The sequence below is a fragment of the Coenobita brevimanus genome, chromosome 80, assembly GCF_032717465.1.
Source record: "Coenobita brevimanus isolate Jiangsu-jjx chromosome 80, ASM3271746v2, whole genome shotgun sequence".
Taxonomy (NCBI): Eukaryota; Metazoa; Arthropoda; class Malacostraca; order Decapoda; family Coenobitidae; genus Coenobita; species Coenobita brevimanus.
The window spans coordinates 51,720,770-51,743,459 of NC_137033.1; positions in this window are offsets into that span (position 1 = coordinate 51,720,770).

A 22,690-nucleotide genomic window follows, 5' to 3' on the forward strand; every position below is an offset into this window, starting at 1 on the left:
AGGACTGCATCTGACTCCTTCAGTTTGAAAAGTGTACCATAAGCTGAATAAAATCATCAGGCTGTTGCAAGAATATAATGAAAGACGTTTCCTGGCTGAATGGGTTAACACTAACATGATCATTTGCCCCGACATTATCCGATTTATTCACCATCTCGATAACTGACTGAGATTTTGGTAGTCATGGTCGGTGACAGGATGGGGCTTTGACCATAATGGCTTTCAGGTTGGCTCTTATGACTGTACCGTTCACATATTTGCATAAAGATTGTGATTTACACCTTTCCTTGATCAGGGCATGCGTTCTGACGTCGTGCGTTGTGTGAACTACGGGGGGAGGGGGGGTGAAGATTGTCTGTATCCTCCCCCCCCAAGAAATTACTTTAAAATAATGCGTGTACTCTATTGGATGACGTGGATGTGGACGCATTATAACTACATATTTACACGGTACAGCAATTCCACTATGACACGAGCTGTTGACAATGCTGGTGCTCTTGGGACTAAAGAAGCTATTTTTTTGGTGACAATCCCTACTAAGAAATGAGTTCATTATTCACACACCCGTCCGGCAAGGGAGATACAATAATCCTGGTTAACAGCTGTTTATTTCGAAGGTGCCCTGAGGTTTATGAAAACTCCCAAACACTCCTTGCTAATTAAACAGCCGATGGAAAATATGTTAAATACCATTGTTAAATTTGCCAACATTTACAAACAACCACACTGATATATTTCCAAAGGAAGATTTTTGTGATTTGGTGTCGTAGCAGTGGCTAATTGTACACACCATCTCTAAACTGTCACCTTCTCTATGCCCACTACTCCAGTCCCCCTTCCCTACCCCCTCACCTCTTCCCTACCCCCTCACCTCTTCCCTACCCCCTCACCTCTTCCCTCAACCCCCTCCCCTCTTCCCTCAACCCCCTCCCCTCTTCTCTACCCCTTCACCTCTTGCTTATATCCTCACCTCTTCCTTACCTCCTCACCTCTTCCTTACCTCCTCACCTCTTCCCTCTACCCCCTCACCTCTTCCCTCTACCCCCTCACCTCTTCCCTCTACCCCCTCACCTCTTCCCTCTACCCCCTCACCTCTTCCCTCTACCCCCCCACCTCTTCCCAACCCCCCCACCTCTTCCCAACCCCCTCACCTCTTCCCTACGCCCTCACCTCTTCCCTACCCCCTCACCTCTTCCCTACCCCTTCACCTCTTCCCTACCCCCTCACCTCTTCCCTACCCCCTCACCTCTTCCTTCTACCCCCCCCCTCCCATCTCCCTGCCACCAGTCAAACCTCTCCTACCCTCACACCTCTGCTCTCCACCTCTCAGGTTGAATTTTTCCATTGACACGAAGAAAGAAGAGGATTTTCGCACGACCAAGCAGGCAGAGGATATTTACACGGCCAGGCAAGCAAAGGATATTTACACCGACACGACAGACGACAGGAGTGGGAAATAATAGCTTTCTTCACAAGTAAAAGGTATTTGAACCATTTTTAAACTTTTTGAAATTTGAAATATTTTTTTCTGAGCTGTTCTCACATCGTACACTTAGTCATGCATTTTGTTTATTGTTAAAAGAGTTATTTTCACACACACACACACGCACACACACGCACACGCACACGCACACGCACGAAACACGCACACGCACCACACACTCACACGCACAGATCTCTTTCTCTCTCTCTCTCTCTCTCTCTCTCTCTCTCAAATTTTGCACGAGAGCACTGATAGCTGTGTGGTGGTTGTGACGGTGGTGATGTCAGCGGTGTTGGTGGTGGTGGTGTGTGGTTGTGATGGTGGTGGTAGTACGTGGTTGTGGTAGTGGTGATAATGTTATGCTGGTGGTTGTATTACGATGGAGTGTGGTTGTGATGGAGTGTGGTTGTGGTGGTGGTGGTGGTAGTGTGGGTGTGGTGATGGTACAGTATGGCTGTGAAGAACTTAAAGGAAGGATGTGTGGAATGGGATGGAATTGGGTGACAAGTTGGGGTTAGAAGACATTGACGTAAGTTTGCAACATAATGTTGGTGTTATGGAAAATAAATCGCTCAGGGAAATGCGCTACGAAGCCTCCTATGCCGCCCAGAATACGGGACATAGGCTCAGCAGCAGCTTATAGTGCATACTTTGGCCTAATTGATATTTGCTCCACAGAAAACGATGGAAACGACGGAGGACGAGATGTCAACCCTGGCCAGCGAGATGGCAACTGCAGGCGAGGGGGAAAGCGAAGCTGCAGCCCCAGAAGACGAGATGGCAACCTCAGAAGACGAGATGGCAACCTCAGAAGACATGGCAAGCTCAGAAGACATGGCAACCTCAGAAGAAGGGATGGCAACTACGGAAGAAATAGCAGCTGTAGACGACGAGATGGCCGCTCGAGAACATGGCAAGCCCTGCAGAGGAACTGGTGCAGCGTGTGTTGTAGCTTGTACTGATAGGTGATGTGGTAGGGAGGGTAGCAGCAGCTGTGGCGGCACCTGTATAGCGTTACTCTGGTAGGCATTACATTCCTTAGGCACCTTTGATGTTCCTGTATTTCCCCAGGCGATGGAGAGACGGCTGCGAGGGAGAGACGAGACGGCCGAGAGACCAGGGGAGACCGGAGAGCCTGCAGGGAGATCGGAGCGCCGGACAGGACAGGTGACAGGTTGTATTTTTCTTTGTATTTTCCTTTAGGGTGTGATTGTGTGTGCGTGATTTTTTTTCTTTGTGTGTGTGTGTGTGTGTGTGTGTGTGTGTGTGTGTGTGTTTAGTTCCCACCATACTAGGCAGGGTGTGGCAGGTAGGTGGGTCTGGGGAGGGGGGTGGGGTGGGGGGAGGCGGGAAAGGGGGGACTTCCTTCCACTTCAATCTTCCTCTCCGTCTGTCCTGTCTGCCTGTCCTCAGCGCAGCCGAACGTGCTGGGATGGTGTGTCTGTCTGTTAGTGTCTGTCTGCTTTAGTGCTTCTTTCTCTTCCCCACCTTTACTTTTTTATGCGCTTTTTCTTTTTCTGTCGTTCTAGAGTGAGCGTGATGGAGAGAGGGTAGAGGGGCGAGTAGGAGCGAGGGAGCGAGTTGGAGATAGACATAGGACCTACTACATAATATTAATTGCTAAAGGTATCTTGCCCGCATTTAACTGATGTACTTTGATAATACTTGAAACATTTGCTCTAGTCCAATACTTTTGTGATATACTTTGAGATACTTTGATATATAAAATCTTCTGCCAGAGTAACCTAACAGCTGCTGCCATTGCTACTTGTATACTTTGTAAATGTATCGTAATTGTAAACTCTTGTAAAACACTAAAGATAATAAAAGAATCAGCTGTATATCAACTTTACTTTGCCCTTTATGGTATTACAAAAGACTAAAATACAATATCACAGAAAAAGTAAAGTATGCAAAGAAAGCATACAATGCTATACTCTAGTTCCCAAAGACATGGAACAGAGTACACAGTAGACTCCAGCACAAGTTAAATGATTCTGTCCCGTCATCCTAAGAGGGTTTTCTGAAGCTGTAGGATATCGTCAGAAGCTAGCAAAGAGTAAAAGTGACATCCGCAAACCGAGAGCTCTGCGTCCAGCGCTCCGCGGTTCAAGTCTCAGAGGTGGACAGATGTTTTGACGTGTAGACGTTACCAGGGCGTAGCTTGGTGGCCTACCCTTTAATATTCTGGACTAATGGAGGTCTAGCCTCGTGCCCCTGCGCTCCACCTCATAAAAAAAAAAAGGAAAGCCAAGGGTCATGAATGAACTAAAGGACTGAACTAAGCGGAGAAGAACAAAAATCGTAGAGAAGATCGCCCCAACTTTGATGAGACAGTGTAGTATAACTGAGTGAAATAGGCGTTGGATATGACGGAACTAAACGGCAGTTATACCCATCTCTCTTCTGTACCCTACACTACCCTGATTCAGCCTACCCAGCCCTACACTACCCTACCCAGCCCTACCTTACCCAGCCCTACCCTACCCAGCCCACCACCACCCAGCCCTATCTTACCCTGCCATAACCTATCCTACCCTCATAAACGCAACTCGACCCATCCCTACCCCATACTGCCAAAACCAACCTAACCTTACCCCACCCTGTCAAGACCGACACAATCCTACCCCACCCTGCCAAAACCAACCCAGTCCTACTCCACCCTGCCAAACCCGACCAATTCTTTCCCACCCTGCCAAAAACCGACCCAATCTTACCCCACCCTGCCAAAACAGACCCAATCCTACCCTACCCTGCCATAACCGACCCATCCCTACCCTACTCTGCCGAAACCAACCCAATTCTACCCCACCTTGCCAAATGCGACCCAATCCTTGCCCACCCTGCCAAAACCGACCTAACCCTTCCCCACCCTGACAAAACTGAGCCACTCCTATCCCACCCTGCCAACTCTGACCCAGTCCTACCCCACCCTGCCAAAACCGACCCATCTCTACCCCACCCTGCCAAGACCGACCCAATTCTACCCCACCCTGCCAAAACCGACCCGATCTTACCCTACCCTGCCATATCCGACCCAATCCTACCCCATCCTGCCAAGACCGACCCATCCCTACCCCACCCTGCCAAAACCGACCCAATCCTACCCCACCCTGCCAAAACCGACCCGATCTTACCTCACCCTGCCATATCCGACCCAATCCTACCCCATCCTGCCAAAACCGACCCGATCTTACCCCACCCTACCAAGACCGACCAATTCCTACCCCACTCTGCCAAGACCGATCCGTCCCTACCCCACCCTGCCAAAACCGACCCAATCCTACCCCACCCTGCAAAAACCATCCAGGTCCTACCCCACCCTGCCAAAACTATCTCAGTCCTACCTCACCCTGCCAAAACCGACCCCACCCTACCCCACCCTGGCATAACCGACCCAACCCTACCCTGCCCTAACCAAACCAATCTTATCTAACTCATTTTTCACTCTAACACTTTCTTCAGTTTTCTTCATTCTTTCTCCAGACGATTTTCTTCAGCTCTGGAGAGGAATTTTGAATTTGAGGGATTAGATACAGCCAGCATCAATCCCTTCTCTGTCAGGGGATCTCCTAAGTTGAATAAAATCGTGCGGTCAGCTAGGACAAAGTAAATAAATCGTTCTTGGTCTGAAGGGTTACATGATTCTGTCCTGTCATCCTAAGAGGGTTTTCTGAAGCTGTAGGATATCGTCAGAAGCTAGCAAAGTGTAAAAGTGACATCCGCAGACTGGGAGCTCTGCGTCCAGCGCTCCGCGGTTCAAGTCCCAGAGGTGGACAGATGTTTTGACGTGTAGACGTTACCAGGGCGTAGCTTGGTGGCCAACCCTTAAATATTCTGGACTAATGGTGGTCTAGCCTCGTGCCCCTGCGCTCCACCACATAAAAAAAAAAAAAAAATAAAAAGGAAAGCCAAGGGTCATGAATGAACTAAAGGACTGAACTAAGCGGGGAAGAACAAAAATCGTAGAGAAGATCGCCCCAAATCTGATGAGACAGTGTAGTATAACTGAGTGAAATAGGCGTTGGATATGACGGAACTGTTATGATTTGTAATTATAATATGGAGTCCTAACACCCTGTCCAAACCGACCCAATCCTACCTCACCCTGCAAAAACCGATCCAATCCTACCCCACCCTGCCAAAACCGACCCAATCCTACCCCACCCTGCCAAAAACCGACCCAATCAAACCCCACTCTGCTAAAACCGACCAAATCCTAACCCACGCTGCCAAAACCAACCAAAACCTATTCTATACTCCGTCATAACCGACACAATCCTACCTCACCCTGACAAAACTGACCCAGTCCTACCCCACCCTGCCAAAACCGACCCAACCCTACCCCACCCTGCCAAAACCGATCCAACCCTACCCCACCATGCCAAAACCGACCCAAACTTACCCCACCCTGCCCAAAAAAACTCAATCCTACCCCACCCGGCCAAAACCGACCCAACGCTACCCCACCCTGCCAAAACCGAACCATTCCTACCACACTCTGCCATAACTGACCCAGTCCTACCCCACCCTGCCAAAACCGGCCCAATCCTATGCCGCCCTGCCAAAACTAACCCAACCTTACCCCACCCGGCCATAATCGACCCAACGCTACCCCACCCTGCCACAACCTTCCCATCCCTACCCTACCTTAACCAAACCAGTCTTATCTCATTCATTGTCCACATTAACACTTTTTTCCATTTTCATCTTTCTTCCTCCAGACGATTTTCTTCAACTCTGGAGAGAAATTTCGTACTGGAGGGGTTAGATACAGTCACCATCAACCCCTTCACTACGAGGGGATCTCCTAAGCTGAATAAAATCGTCCGGTTACCTAGAACAAAGTAACTAAGTCATTCTCTGTCTGAAGGGGTTATTGTGTCTGTCCCATCATCCCGAGAGGGTTTCTTTAAGCTCCAGGAAATCGTCTAAAGGTAGCAAAGTGTAAACATGACGTCACCACTTGTTCTAGGCGCCACAGATCGAGTCCCGGAGGTGAACAAAGGTTTTTATATCATATAGACGTTTTATATTTTATATTTTGCAACTTTCAGAGGCATTTACTCAGCTTTAGGAGTCTTATGGATAGGCTCAATCAAACGTATTGAACCTCCCATGTTAGAAAAAATAGCTTACAGAAATGCGTCCTCGTACTGAAGGGGCGGAATGGACAGGTCGAGTGACTAAGATATTGAATTATGTATATGACTGGTTTTGTTGTTATTTCTATTATTATCATTATTATTATTATTATTATTTCAGGCAAATGTCCCAGGCTTCTAGACTGGCTGACTAGCGAATATTATTAAGTCTCCCGTGGCTCCGTGCTCCTTCCACTCAAGAGCCTGCACGTCACGCATTCCACGCACAAGATGGCGTCACCGCTGCATTCCTGCGAAGACGAGAGGTCGAGAGGACGACACTTGCTTTTTGTTTGTTTGTTTACTGTAATTGCTTAAAATTGTGATCCCTCCAACTTGAATGCTCAGTTGTAACTATAGATAACTAGAATACGATGCTAGTCACGAAGAAGGGCTATGAAAAGATACAGAGCTCATAGTATTTTTTTCTTTTAACTAAGATACATGAAATAAGCTGCAAAAATACGAAAATACGAGCTTACTTAATGTAAATGAATTATAGTACGTTCAAGATGGAGGGAAGGCATTTTGTATTTTGTTTGTGATGTTATAGTGTCTCTCAGGATCCTAGGATCCTCTCTCGGCTGAACCAAATTGTCTGGCGTCAGCTGGAACATGATGCTAGAGTTACGTCGGTCGTGAGGGGGTTAATGGTGACGGTATTGACACTGTCAGGCTCCTATGACTCACTCAGTCGAATAAAATCGTCTGAGTCAGCTGAAATGGGGTACTAGAGTTGTCCCGAGCATCACTCAGGGGGTTAAGATTCTTAACCCTCTGGTGCTTGGAACAACTCTAGTATTCCATTCCAGCTGACAGACGATTTTGTTCGGCTGAGTGAGTCATAGGAGCCTGACAGTTACTACACTGTCACCATTAACCCCCACATGACCGGCATAACTCTGGTATATCATGTTCCAGCTGACGCCAGACAATTTGGTTCAGCCGAGTGGGTCTGGGGTCTGGGGGGCACTAAATGAAAATATCCAAAAAATATTAAAGGGGGGGCTATATCAATTTTGCCACAGGAGGTATACCAAAATTGGACTTTTTAATAAAACCCCCTCCTCTCTCACTCCCTGTGTTTTGTATATGTCCCTCTCTGTCTGCCTGCCTGTGTCCCTCCCTGTCTGTGTGTGGTGTCTACTGTGTGTAGGTGGCTGTAGCTATGTACGTGTGTGTGTGTGACGTGTCTTGGTGTGTGTGTATGTATGTAGTAGTGTGTGTAAGTGTCTTAGTGTGTGTGAGCTGAAGTGTAAGTATGGGGCCTTGTGGTTTTAAGGAAAGCCTGCTACGCAAACTTCCCTCAGCAACATTTTAAAGAAACCTCTATCACACCGGGATTTGAACCCGGGTCCTCCTGAGCAGCAGGCCAGCACTATACTAACCATGCCACCGCGCCCCTATTAGGGTAGTGGCTAAAACTTCTACTGTATTTTATTTCTTTACATGTTACAGAAAATGGGAAACTGAACTATCATGCACAGACTAGACTAAATTATCCTGTACCTATTAATGTCGCTTTAGGAGGAAATATTTCGACATTTCCTGAGCTACTTGGAATACCTAAGCCTGCAGTTTAATGCTAATCATGAACAAGTGCTAAGGAAAGAATACAGAGCAGTTGCTACTTATATAAAGGGAGAAAGTAAAAACTGGAACTTAGCCTCCTATCCAACGGCAGGACATAAACGATAAGTGATTAACCATATATTACATAAACTTATCACAGTGAGTGACACAGAAACTATACATATGATATAAATTCTTTAATGAAACTTCTAATGAGAGTACAAATGATAAAACATACACTGCACAGGAAGACAGTACAGTACTCAGTGGTCATACCTTCTGTGAGAATGAAAGCATATCTGCTGTACCGATTTATAAACGGAAGAGATGAATCGCTAAATTTGATCCACAGTAAAAAAAAAAATAATAATAATGATGAATATATAAAACAATAAAGACAAACCATATAGACTACATGTCCACCCTAAACTGACATGAACCTGGCATCTCGCCACCTTGAATGCTGAGCTGTTTCTAGAGATAAGACTAGAATATCATGCAAATCACAATGAAATTCTAGAGGGAGGATGCAAAACCATAATACTGTCTTATTCTGCCACTTAGATACAGGAACTAAGCAGCAGAAGGACTAAAATTTGTCAAGATGAGCCAACTACAATGACACATATGAAGCCTGAGATTATATAATGTGTAATCATGAACTGTTTGCATCATTCAGTAAAGATTACAAAAGGAAAAGCTATCAAATCTGAAAGTGTAAGTACTATACAAGATATGATTAACCTTGTACATCCATATTCTGAGATATGCTTCCTATATCATAGCCTACATACAAATTCATCCCCCTCAACAGTAATGGTATATGCCTGCTGTCTCCTGACTTCCAATCAACTTATGAAACCTCTCTCCTAATTACAGTACAGTAATATGTTAATGAAGGCTGCTAGTAATTACCTTCAGTATGATAATTCTTATTTAAAGGTAGCAGCAATGGTTAATGAAGGATGTAAGGTATGCAGTCCTTCCAGTTCAATATACTATATCTCCAATCAGGCTTTATCCAGTGTCTCTCCTACACATGTTAATACCTTCAGTCTTCACTAGTTTAACTCACAGAGCAGGGATTTTTTTTTTTTTTTTATGCCATCTCATGATTCTATTTAGCTTTGTATAGACTTCTGGAAGTGTAGGGGTTAGGCACAGCCTCACTGAACTCCTGCAATAGCAGAGACTTTGCATAAGTTGAATAAAATTGCCTTCTGGCACTATGAATAAACTGAAAAGGGCATCACCGGGATTGCAAGAGTTAAAGGGACTCGCGGAGTTTATATCCCCGATGTAAACAAACTACCCATTAGTTTTTACACACATCCCCTCATTTTTTCCAGCCAATTAACCTACTATGCCTGCCCATGTACAGGATCACATTCGACCTTAAAACCTAAACAGATGGTGAGAATATAGGGGGATTTAAGTAGCACTGCTTACTCGAGTTTAAAGGGACATCTTGGTCACCTGGAGATACACACCGCCGTATATCATCCTTATAGCTAATAATTACAACTTACATCAGCCGATTACACCTCTCGATAATGACAGCAAACACTGATAAACACATGGGCATAAGAATTACCATAATAAGAAGTAGACTAACACCGTAAAGAATAAAAATCTTCACTCACCTCCAGCATCTCTCAAAGTTGCTCCCATAATGCACCAGTGACGTCACACTTCAAATTAAATATTTACTTATTAAATTTTAAGAAGAAAATTTCGTGAATATATTATCAGTCTTTTAAACATTAATTTTCGTGCAAACTGAATAGAGAGGTAAGTAAAGTGTTTCTTGTTAAATTATAGATAACCCCATGAATCAGTGGCATCATCATCTCTCTCTCTGAAATTCCATACAGAGTACCATAGTAGGATCACTATTTACTGTCCTGCCGATATATCTCTACAGTTTTACAAGGGGATTTAAAAATAAACGGCCTGGTGGTGGTGGCAGGGGATAAAATTTTGCGATACCAGTCTCTAATCTGCTGCCATTCCCTACAGAACCTGAGCATAATAGACGAGAAATTAGCCCAGGTTGATGCAGCAATTCTTAACTCAAAATTGCCCCAAGAACAACTTTCTGAAGTTTGTCAAACATTTCATGCAACACCCTGTATGGGAAATTTGGATAAAATATTGGTGATATAATTCCCTAATTGTGTGCCATTCCCAACAGAATCTGAGCAGTCTAATGAGTCCACGCTTTGAAGGTTGGGTTGAAACAGGGATGTGTCATGTCTCCATGGTTGTTCAATCTGTACATGGATGGGGTAATAAAAGAGGTACAAGGTAGGGTAGTGGATGTTGGAGTGGCCCTGGTGAGAGAGGGTAGTGTTTGGAAACTCCCTGTACTGTTGTTTGCAAATGATACTGTGTTGTTGAGTGAAGACGAAGGAGAGCTGCAAGGCTTGGTGGATGAGTTTGGAAGAGTGTGTAAGAAACGGAATCTAAAGGTGAATGTAGGGAAGAGTAAAGTGATGGTCTTTGAGAGAGGTGAAGTCAGTGAATGTACAGCGAGGTTGGATAGTGAGGAATTGGAAAATGTGAGTACGTTTAAGTACTTGGGTAGTGTGATGAGTAAGGATGGAGGTTTGGAGGGTGAAGTGATTGAAAGGGTACAGCAGGGAAGAAAGGTTGCTGGTTCTTTGAAAGCAGTGATAAGAAACAGGGAAGTGAGCATGGAAGTGAAAAAGTTACTACATGACAGTATTGTGATACCAACTCTAACGTATGCAAGTGAAGCTTGGACATTGTTGGAAGGACACAAGCCAAGAGTGAGAGCAGTGGAAATGAGTTATTTAAGAGGAGCCTGTGGAGTCACATGGAGAGACAGGCTGACGAATGAGGATATAAAGGAGCGTTGTGGTGTGGATGTGGATGTGATAGGAAGCGTTAGGAGAACACACTGAGGTGGTTTGGCCATGTGGAGAGGATGGAGGGTGAAAGACTGACGAAGAGAATGTATGTGAGTGAGGTGGAGGGGGGAAGAGGGAGGGGGAGGCCGAGGATGAGATGGAGGGATGGGGTGGAGAGGTATATGAGAGAGGGGGGTGAGAGTTGGGAGCACGGCAGTGAAATGGCGGGGGACAGGGCGACTTGGAGGCGATTTGTTTGTGGCCACCCCAAACGGGATTGAGGCGTCTGGCAATAGATAGAGATAGATAGAAGATTAAATAACTAAAGCTAACACTGATTTGAACTAATACACATCTGGTCCACAGGTCGTGCTGGAGTCTGCTGCCTTGTTGCTGCTTCCTTGCCACACTGGTCATACCCTGCTGAAGTTTGGTCTGCCCTGCCGTGAGAAGCCTGACGGTGGTGTGGTGTCTTCCCCTACTCTGAGATGCCTGGTGGTGTGGTGGTGGTGGCGGCGGCGGCGGCGGCAGGGTGTCGTGTCTTCCCAGCCGTGAGATTACTTGCTGCTGCTGCTGGTGATCTGCCCTGACCTGCCGAGAGAAGCCTAGTGGTGATGGTGTGATCTGCCTTGCAAGTCCAGGATGTTCTGTGGACAAATGCTACTTTTGAATGCATATTTTATATTGCTGTCTCTGTTAATGTATTTTGTACTGAAGTATTAATAATGAAAACTTAAATTTTCTGTCTTGTTTCATTACCTTTTTAACTGTGGCTTTGACTTAATATAGGTGATAAGTTTATTGCGCTCTGCAGTCTTGTGTGTTGTGGGGACGGCTTTTGTGATGAGCTAAGACATTCTGATCGCTTCACCAAATTACTGCTCAGCCTTGTGATCAGTGGACATAAAAGATTATACAATACAATGATATACAGCTAAGCATAAAAAAGGTTATGGGAATTCTCCACCATGCAATCAATGGACCTAAATTAAAGCCTATATTATAAAGCTAAGCCCGAAGAGGGTTGTGGGGAGTAGATAATGATGCAGGGTAGACACTGGTAATGTTCACTGAGCCGTGCCCGCAACACACAAGAACTGGGTGGCGTAATATATGGACCACCTTGTATAATGAGAGGCCGTAAGTGTGTGCTGACCTACAAACTTGCCATCAATGCCCCGTCATAACTATTACTGTGTCTTGTAGGAAGCACAAAGAAAACAGGCCACAGAATACCTCCTTGTCTCTCGTTCCTCCTACACAAACATACACGCCTTTCACTTTAACTTGACACAGAGTTTCATTTAAAGCATATGAGAATGTCACGCAGATCAGTAGCAGAAACAGCCAATACTACAGCCCAACATCCTTTCCACGGCACTCATTCGTGACTACCATCATATTCTAGTGATAACTATCGCTACTACTCGGCAAACCGTATGGAAACTATAAGCTATCTGTCTATCCATCTATCTATAGCCAGACGACTTAATCCTGTAAGAGGTGGCCACAAACAAGTCGCCTCTATGCCACCCTGTCCCCCGTCATTATGCATCACTCCCCCTAATTCACAACCTCTCTCATATACATCCCAACTCCATCCTCCACTTATAAGTAATACATTAAAACAACCGTGAATTACTGTCGCACAAGCTGAGCCGTAATCATATCCAACACAAACACGAAGGAGCTTTACAGAACAGAAAACAATACCTTGATAGCAGAAGACACTAAGACCACAAGTACTGACACCCTACACCAAGAAACATAACTAATTTCAGTCAGAGACCAAGTGAATATGAGAGGCACACAGTTCATCACTTCAGCTCAAGATCCGTCCCACCTTTGTAACCTTATGTTGCATCATCCTCTCGACAAACAAAATCGAACAACCGCCCAACACTACACAGACTATCTTTGCAACATATCCCTTCCTCCACCCGACTCTACACTTCCCAGACACATTCACAAACTCACAAACACCCCAGTCAGCCAAAACTTTCTGCCAAACACATACATAAACACACAGACACCCCAGCCAGCCAAAACTTTCTATACCAAACACATACATAATCACACAGACACCCTAGCCAGCCAAAACTTTCTATACCAAACACATACATAAACACACAGACACCCCAGCCAGCCAAAACTTTCTATACCAAACACATACATAAACACACAGACACCCCAGCCAGCCAAAACTTTCTACCAAACTGCATCCTTCATGTGCCACCACCAGACATACACCCTTCAGACACTACCGAACCCAGAGACACGAGTACACCAACCTTCCCTGCTACAATACTAACACAAAATATAACACACATACAATCCCCTGTGTTCATACTGCAAAGTGGCACCCCCACACCACAGCACACCCACTCACTTCCTGCACCACACCACCATAACACAGACAATCCTTCAACATAACACTGGGTTCACATCCAGAGGAGCCTAAGATGTAACAAGAACAACAACAACAACTCAGGCCAAGTTAAACTGAAACGAGTATAGTTACGAAAGGAAAATTATTTCAAGATATTTTATAAGCGCTTCGGGTACACAAAGTTATAAGGCCGCAGGGAACGAATTGCATACCGAGGGTTATAATACTGTGGCGGCTTAGGGGGCTTTATACCATCTTTTCTTCAGTGATGTATTGTTCAAGCGAGCGAGCGTAGAGAGCAAGCGATCGAGAACACTATATGACATGGTATAATAGGGTGGCAGAGAACAGCGCCAAGACTGTGTTGTCTAGGAAACTGTTAAAGCCACAACGGATCTATGGACATCATTAGAAACCTAGTAAAAAAATAACAGGAGTTACTTGAGGGACTTTTCTCAAAATTATCCGCGCCAGTGCTGATAAAATGAAAATAAAAGTACCAAACTGAGCACCAGAACCGAGTTATTCTAGAAGTTTTTAAAGCTACTGCAGATCTGTTCAGACAGCTGGAAAGCTTATGAAGAAGCAATTGATACTAAAGTTAAATAGACTTAGCTTTTAACATCAAGAGAGATGGATGGATGGATGGATGGATAGGTGGATGTGGAATCGTGGATGCTTGGACCGATGGTAGAGTTCCTGCTGTTTTGTCCTGTCCTTCCACCTGCCGACAAAAATCATCATCAATATCATCATCATTATAATCATCATCATCATCATCATCGTAGTTGTCATCCTCATTACCACCATCAACATCATCATTATTTACACTGTCATTATCATTACCATTCTCATCATCATCATCATCATCATCTTCATCATATTATCATCATCACCTACCTATTTATCTATATCGGTTTACCTATAGCCAGACTCCTTAATCCCGTAAGGGGTGACCACAAGCAAATCGCCTCCATGATGTACTGTCCTCTACCATTTAGCTCAAGTATCGCACTCATATGTTTCTTCTCTTTCCCTCCATCTCATCATCGGTCTTCCCATCCCCCTCTATCCTTCCAGCTAACTCATGTGCACTCTTCTAGTCATTCTTTTATTCGCCATCCTCTCCACATGGCCAAACCACCTCCAAGTATTTCTCTTAGCACTTTCAATCTCATCCACATCAGCATCACAATGCTCCTTCATCTGCCCATTTGTCTGTCTGTCTCTCTATGAAATTCCACATGCTCCTCTCAAGCAGCTCATTTCCACCACTCTCACTCTTGACTTGTGTCCTTCCAGCAAGATCCTAGCTTCACTTCCATACTTTAAAGTGGGAATCACAGCAGGCAGTGCCCTTTTTTTTTTTTTTTTTTTCATACTTTCATCTTCAGTTCCCTCTTCCTAATCACTACTTTTTAGAGAATAAGCAACCCTCCTTCCCTGACGTATCATTTCAGTCACTTCATCCTTTAATCTTCCATCCTTATTCATCATATTACATAAATACTTAAATGTACTCATATTCTTCCATTTCCTTACTATGCAGCCTCACTGTGCATTCTGTAACCTCATACGTTGAGATGTTAAAGCATCACCACCATCAGCATCAACATCATTATCACCATCAATATCATCACCATCAGCCTGTGACACACCACTGCATGATAAGGACCCTCTCACCTTTCTCCACTCTGATCCATTGATTGTTAGTCTGTTTTCCGTCCTTGCTCTGTAGATCTGCATCATATGATCTCTCCATCTTGTTCTCTGTGCACCTCTTCTTCTCACTCCATCTCTGGCTTGCCATTCAGTTACGCTCGCTCTCCTTCTGTTATCTCTTCTGTGAAAGACGTGACCTGAGGTGTGTGTGTGGAGTTACCTGGAAACAAGCTCAGAATTACTAGATGCGGGAGCTTAAGGACCCTTTGGTTAATCCCCTTGGTGTGGTGTGGTGTGGAAGGGTGGTTGGTGTGGTAAAATTTGGGGTGGTGTGGTGTGGGGTGGTGTGGTGTGGTAAAGTTTGGGGTGGTGTGGTGTGGGGTGGGGTGGGGTGGGGTGGTGTGGGGTGGGGTGGTGTGGGGTGGTGTGGGGTGGTGTGGGGTGGTGTGGGGTGGGGTGGGGTGGTGTGGGGTGGGGTGGTGTGGTGTGGGGTGGTGTGGTTTGGGGTTTTGTGGTGTGGGGTTTTGTGGTGTGGTATGGTATGGTATGGTATGGTATGGCGTGTTGTGGTGCTGTGCGGCTTCACTGTCCCTAAAATCTAGAGGAATGTAGAACTTCGTTCGAAAATCATTAGTGAGAAGCAGATGGACATGGCCGCTCTTTGATGTGCCCTGATAGAACGTAAACAAAACGTGTGTTGCATCCTCACAACTAAACCAATATAAATAAGGATAATCATTCCATTTAAATAATTCACGGTCCAGAGAAAGACCAAAACTGAGCTACTATTTCGGACACACATCCATCCCTTTCCTTGCGATAAATAAAGAGACAGTGAACAATGATTTTTGAAACCCATTGAGTGACCTTAGGAATCCAGTATGTTTTTTTCAGAATATAGTGTAAATGTTTAGTATTTGTATGGCCAAGAAGAGCAATATCCCTGACCTCATTTGCACTCTTATGATATAAATAGTTCGAGTGTGAGGGAAATGCTGTACACACGCACGCACGCACGCAAATACACACACACACACACACACACACACACACACACACACACACACACACACACACACATTCTCTCTCTCTCTCTCTCTCTCTCTCTCTCTCTCTCTCTCTCTCCTACACACAGTCACCAACTACATTTGAAGAGAAACGAAAAACAAGAGGTGACTAGCCATAGACATGAAGATCGTTGCTGTCACCATCATCATCGTCATCACCATCATCATCGTTGTCGTAGTCGTCATCATCATCATCATCATCGTCATCATCATCATCATCATCGTCATCATCATCATCATCATCGCCAGGAGCAACAACGTTAAGCACAGCAATCATCACCACCCTGTTAAAGAGTTACTACATAAGTTCCATCACCGTCATCATCATCATCATTATTATCCCAACTGCTTCATCATCATTACAATCACCATAATCTCGGTCCAGTTAGTTGGTTCAGGAATTTCAACATCACTATCATCAGCAGCATCACTATCATCATTATCAATATCATCTCCGACAACCCTATTATCATCATCATCAGCCTGTGACACACCGCTGCAGGATAAGGACCCCTGTTCAATCTAACTTGGCGTAAAATTGCAATCTCTTTCTTAAATTTTGTGTTGTGACAAGGGGTTAACACTAGATTGATGCTAGTCACGAAGAAGGGACGTGGAAATGATGCAGAGCTGTATATTTGTCCAAATTTACCACTGCACTACGGGAAATCAGCTGCAAAAAAACGACGATCTCGGCCTAGGCAAATGAAAGAACAACACCATAATATACTTTGTGTGTGTGTGTGTGTGTGTGTGTGTGTGTGTGTGTGTGTGTGTGTGTGTGTGTGTGTGTGTGTGTGTGTGTGCGTGCGTGCGTGAGTTCGTCCATTCGTGCGTGTGTGCGTGTGTGCGCGCGCGTGTGCGAGTGTGCATGTGTGTGTGTGTGTGTGTGTGTGTGTGTGTGTGTGTGTGTGTGTGTGTGTGTGTGTGTGTGTGTGTGTGTGTGTGTGTGTGTGTGTGTGTGTGTGTGTGTGTGTGTGTGTGTGTGTGTGTGTGTGTGTGTGTGTGTGTGTGTGTGTGTGTGTGTGTGTGTGCAAGCGCTTCAGGACAAAATAATTTACATACAATAATTTTTTCCATCACATTGTCCCTCTCATATCTGAATCGCACTTATCAGTATACATTCAGGTCCCAAACTGTACTGTTGGGTGGACATGGACAAGGAGGCAGGCAAGCCTAGTCCACCAGTCTGATCGGAACGAGAATCTACAGGATGACACTCACACTGCTATTTCACTGGTCTGAGACACCAAGATTGAGGCGGTACAAGGCCTCCATCTCCCTCACACCAACAGCCCCCTTGTCTCATCAGAATTACGTCTAGTAGCCTCATAGGTAATATTTCTTTGGGCCAGGATACTTCCTGGCTGTCAGTGCGATATCCTTGTGTCCTAATGTAGTCACCTTAATGGCTAAGAACAGCAAATATCCAACAGTTACCTCAGAGGAATGATGCTACAGCAACACACATACACCCTCGCCCTTCCACTGTCATACGGCCACTAGCAAAAGTAGCCAAGTAGCGACGCCTACCAAGACGAGAGACTTGTCCAGCTACTTTTACAACCACTAGATGGTACCCGGGCCCTCTCATGGTAGGGGCAACTTTAGTATTTTATTCCAGGTACTGCTGGGCGATAGCATTCAGCTGAGAGTGAGTCATAAGAGTGTTAATACTGTCTCTGTTAACTCTCATGATCATACAGGTCTCTTTACCAGCCCTACCCAAAAATAAATTCTGTGTGTGTGTGTGTGTGTGTGTGTGTGTGTGTGTGTGTGTGTGTGTGTGTGTGTGTGTGTGTGTGTGTGTGTGTGTGTGTGTGTGTGTGTGTGTGTGTGTGTGTGTGTGTGTGTGTGTGTGTGTGTGTGTGTGTGTGTGTGTGTGTGTGTGTGTGTGTGTGTGTGTGTGTGTGTGTGTGTGTGTGTGTCGATAGCGGAGATACCTAATGTAAATGATATGTCATACCCAGTGATTCACGATGATGTAAACAGGGCTAACGATAACGCTGAATTGTTGTGTACTATATGTATTGATAACAGATTGGTTGTCATTAATAACCTCATGTATGCTGACAAACATTTTCCTGGTGATAAAACATATCGGAGACGCGGCACCTGGGTTTCGGAGGTGGATACATGTGTGGCGTCACCGTCTCTGATAGACTATAATGAGTGATTTTTCTGTGTTAAGGCGGGGTGACCTCCCTTCCGATCATGCCCCCATTACAGTAACAGTTACGTGTTCATGCGTAGATTTTGACAGTCTCATGACGAGGGCGGGGTCGCTAGTGGATCACGCAGCCCTTCATGGAAATGCTGGCAAGACTTGTTTAATGAGAAAGTCACTCAGATTTAACAGAATCAACAAAGAAGCATTTGTGAATAATATTATGCAAAGAGTACCTAACGAAGATTATGTAAATGTTGATGCTTTTGAGAAGCGCATCACTGACGCTTTATATTCGTGTGCGGAGGACAATGTAGGCAGGGTAGACAGAGCAGTAGAGATAGGTTGTGACAATCTTGGTAGGTGGGAGAGGCTGCTGGATGACGCTGATGACGCAAGAGCGTGGAGAGCAATTGATTGGAAAGGAGACTTTAACATGGACAGACCTGATGAAATCTTGTGCCCTAGTGATGAGGATTTTAAATTCCATTTTGAGTCTGTGCTGAACAGAAAGGATGTGAACAATGAGTTTGTAGATGAGGTGACAACTGATGTCACTATCCCCGTACTGGATGAGCCCATCTCGCCCGCACAGGTGCACCAACAAGTAAAGAAAATAAAGCCTGATAAAGCGTGTGGGCCAGACGGGCTCCCCCCGGGTGTGTTGACTCTACTCCCAGTGCAGTGGATACTTGCTATTACAAAGTTATTTAACAATGTGTTTTTCTCTGGTTTGTATCCTAGCTCATGGAAGAGGGCAAAAATGTTCACTATTATTAAGAAGGGAAACAGAGGAGACCCTAATAATTATAGGGGAATCAGTGTCATAAATTGCATAGCTAAACTATATGACATGGTGTTATGTGAGCGGCTAGGAAGATGGTTTAGTCCTTTCAGGGAACAGGCAGGAGCGCAAAAGAACCGCGGTTGTACGGAACATACAGTATAGTTGCTTTGCGCCTCCTTATTGATACTGCAAAGAGAAAGAAACTAAAACTTTTTGTAACATTTATAGATTTTTCTAAAGCGTATGATTTAGTTCCGAGACGAAAGTTGTTTTCAGTTCTAAAGAGGTTAGGTTGTGGCGTGGTGATGCTAGCAGCAATAGCAGCGATGTACCGGGTAACGGAGAGTATTGTGGGCGCTGCCGTCATGACTGCTACAGTAGGTGTTAGGCAAGGATCTCCGACCTCATGCCTCTTATTTGTACTCTTTGTCAATGAACTGATAAAGGTAATGAAGGAAAAATGTCACCCAGAAGGATTTCTACAATGGTTACACATCCTAGTCATGATGGACGATACTGTGTTGCTTTCAACAAGCAGAGATAGCATGATATGGAAACTAGAGATAACATACCAATACTGTCAAGATTATGGGATGATGATAAACAGTAGTAAGACTAAATTTTTTGTGATAAATGGCGAGGATGGGGACGCGGAGCCGATCTACGTGGGGGACATGGTTATTGAGCAATGTTCTAGTTACGTGTACTTAGGTTCACCCTTCACGAGTGTTGGCTCCATGTCCTCAGCCGTTCAGCTGCATGCAAAAAGCAAGCTATGTCATGTTCTGATATATGTGTCTTTTGTAAATAAGAATAATAATGTCCCGTTTATTGTAAAAATGAGAGTGTTTGATGCTGCCTTGATCTCATCCCTAATGTACGGTTGTGAGTCATGGGTTGGTGGTGACGTTAAACCCGTCATTAAACTTTACAACTGGGCATTGAAACAATTGTTGGGAGTGAGAAGGTCGACATCCAACCTTGTATGCTATGCTGAGGCGGGCTATCCGACACCTCAGGACTTTATTAAGTGGTCCCAACACAAGTTTTTTCATAGAATGTGGTTAGAGAGATCTGTTATGCATGACGATCCGCTGTCACTTGCCATCAGAATTACCACTGACGCAAGGACGCACACAGGGAAAATTGTTAAGGAGTTCATTCAGAACGAAATGTCCGGCAAATCTTCCTTAATTGTTAATGTTCACAATATGATTACAGACTCAGTTGCATCTAGGTGTCGTGTTTATAGAGAAATTAATCCTGACTTTGTATTACATGACATATATAAAACAAAACACTTGGTCAGCGAGTCACATCGTATGTCATTCACAAGATTCCGTGTGTGTGGCCATAGCTTGGCGGTGGAGATTGGAAGGTGGAACAGGAGGGGGAGTGGTAGTTTTCCCATTGAGGAGAGATTATATATCTGTGGTCTTATTCAAACAGAGAGACATGTGGTAGAGGTGAGCCCTTTAACAGAGGATATCAGAGAACAATATAATTTTAGGAGAATGGCGGATCTTTTCGGAGAAGCTTTTACTCTTGAAAAAAACATGCAAAGTATTTCATGATATCTTAATGGTGTATCATTAACGTTTGTCAGCTGATTCATCATTTGTTTTGTTATTGTAATTGCTTAGATACCGGTAAGTCTTTTGGCTGTATTTTGATGAATTATTTTGTGGACTATGGCTGTTTAGTATTGTGAATTTGTTATAATCTTTTGTACAAATTATATACATATATGTTTTTGTGATTATGTATATGAGAATATATTGTAAGCTGTGGTCAATAAACTATCTATCTATATATCTATCTATCTGTGTGTGTGTGTGTGTGTGTGTGTGTGTGTGTGTGTGTGTGTGTGTGTGTGTGTGTGTGTGTGTGTGTGTGTGTGTGTGTGTGTGTGCGTGTGTGTTTCTGTCTGTCTGTTAGTTCACTACTCGTCAAAGAACCTCTGCATGAGAAGACATGCATTTAAAGTTAGGGCACAAATGCAATGTGCTCTGTAGTCATCTACACTAATAATAATGCCACGCTTCGTCTCCCCTTTGTGTCTCCTTGCCTTGTATCTGTCTGTCTTCTGCCTGTCTGTCTCTCTGTCTTCCTGTCCTTCTATTGCAAACCGCAAACTTCTCAACTGTCCACAACGTCCTAGATTATCATTGTAACACGTAGTATATTATTTTTTCATTGTTAAGTGGCCCAAATTTTCGTCCTTTTGCAGCTTACTTCACATGGATCATTGGAAGAGACGGACAACGCTACGGCTTCCTTTCCATACCACTTTTCTGTGACTTACGTTTTCTAGCATTAATCTATTGCTACAACTCAGCATTCAGGTTGGAGGGATGGAAAATTTGAGCCAAGTTAGAGTAAAACGAGTACAGAATTATAGTCGTGGCGCACGCCTCTGAGGTTGATATTATATGAGACGCATGTGATTCGTGTATAATATGTTCGTGTATAATAATATTCGTGTATAATATATTCGTGCTTATTATATAAATTCGTGCATAATATGATACGAAATCGGTCGCGCTTTTGAATGGTAAGTTGCCAGGGTACGATAATGACAACCTCAGGGTCGTGAGCCGCGAGTATAGAAAAAGCCAAACAGCATACCTTTGGAGGGTGCTGCGGGAACAAGGCGAGATCACACGCAGGAGGGCAATGGCGAGAAAATCCAGCAAAATCTATCCACCAGCTTATGAAGTGACGCCAACAACTCTCGTGCCTCACAGTCGATTCAAACGCCAGTCCACTTTATCAATAAACACCTGTGATTCTAGAGTACTGTAACAGAAAATCAAATAATCGTGTAGACGTGATGTACTGATGCTCTCTCTCCACGGAGTCTATCTCTGAGCTACTGTTTATTACTTGCTCATCACAATGCTTCGAAATTGATGAGCCTCTCGCTCGGACATGACGGCTGAGTGAACCTTTATCTTTGTCTTGTACCCCTGACCTTTTACTGAATGCTATAAAAAAAAAAAAAAATACTTCATCCTAACCTAACTCAAAGTCTAATGACAGATATGATCTGCTCGCTTGACTTCCCCGCGCACCTTTTGTGACGCAACAGATTAAGTCGGGGTGGGCTTCCTATTCAGAGAAAGCAGTAAAATGGATGGGTAACTGCGAAAAATTAGTCACTGTCCGCTGACTCTTCCTACTTGGATTCCAGCGACAACGTTCCCGAGTTCGTAAGGGTTTGTTTAGAATGGTAAATTCAAAATCTAAATAAAGAAATAAGATAATCTGCTGACTTTTCCTTATAATCTTGCTAACAGACAGGCTGGCAGACAAAGGCAGACAGGCTGGCAGTCAGGGAGGCAGAAAAGGCAGACAGGCAGGCGGTCAGGTAGACAGACTGATAGATAGATATATAAACCTGGCCAAACACATAGCTTCATCGGGCTCTCTCGGTTGACTGTAATAACATCCACTAGTAGCAGAAACAACGATTTTTTTTTTTTTTTTTTTTTTGGCCGCTTTTCTGATTACATATTTTATTTTCAGCCATACTCGTACCAGATC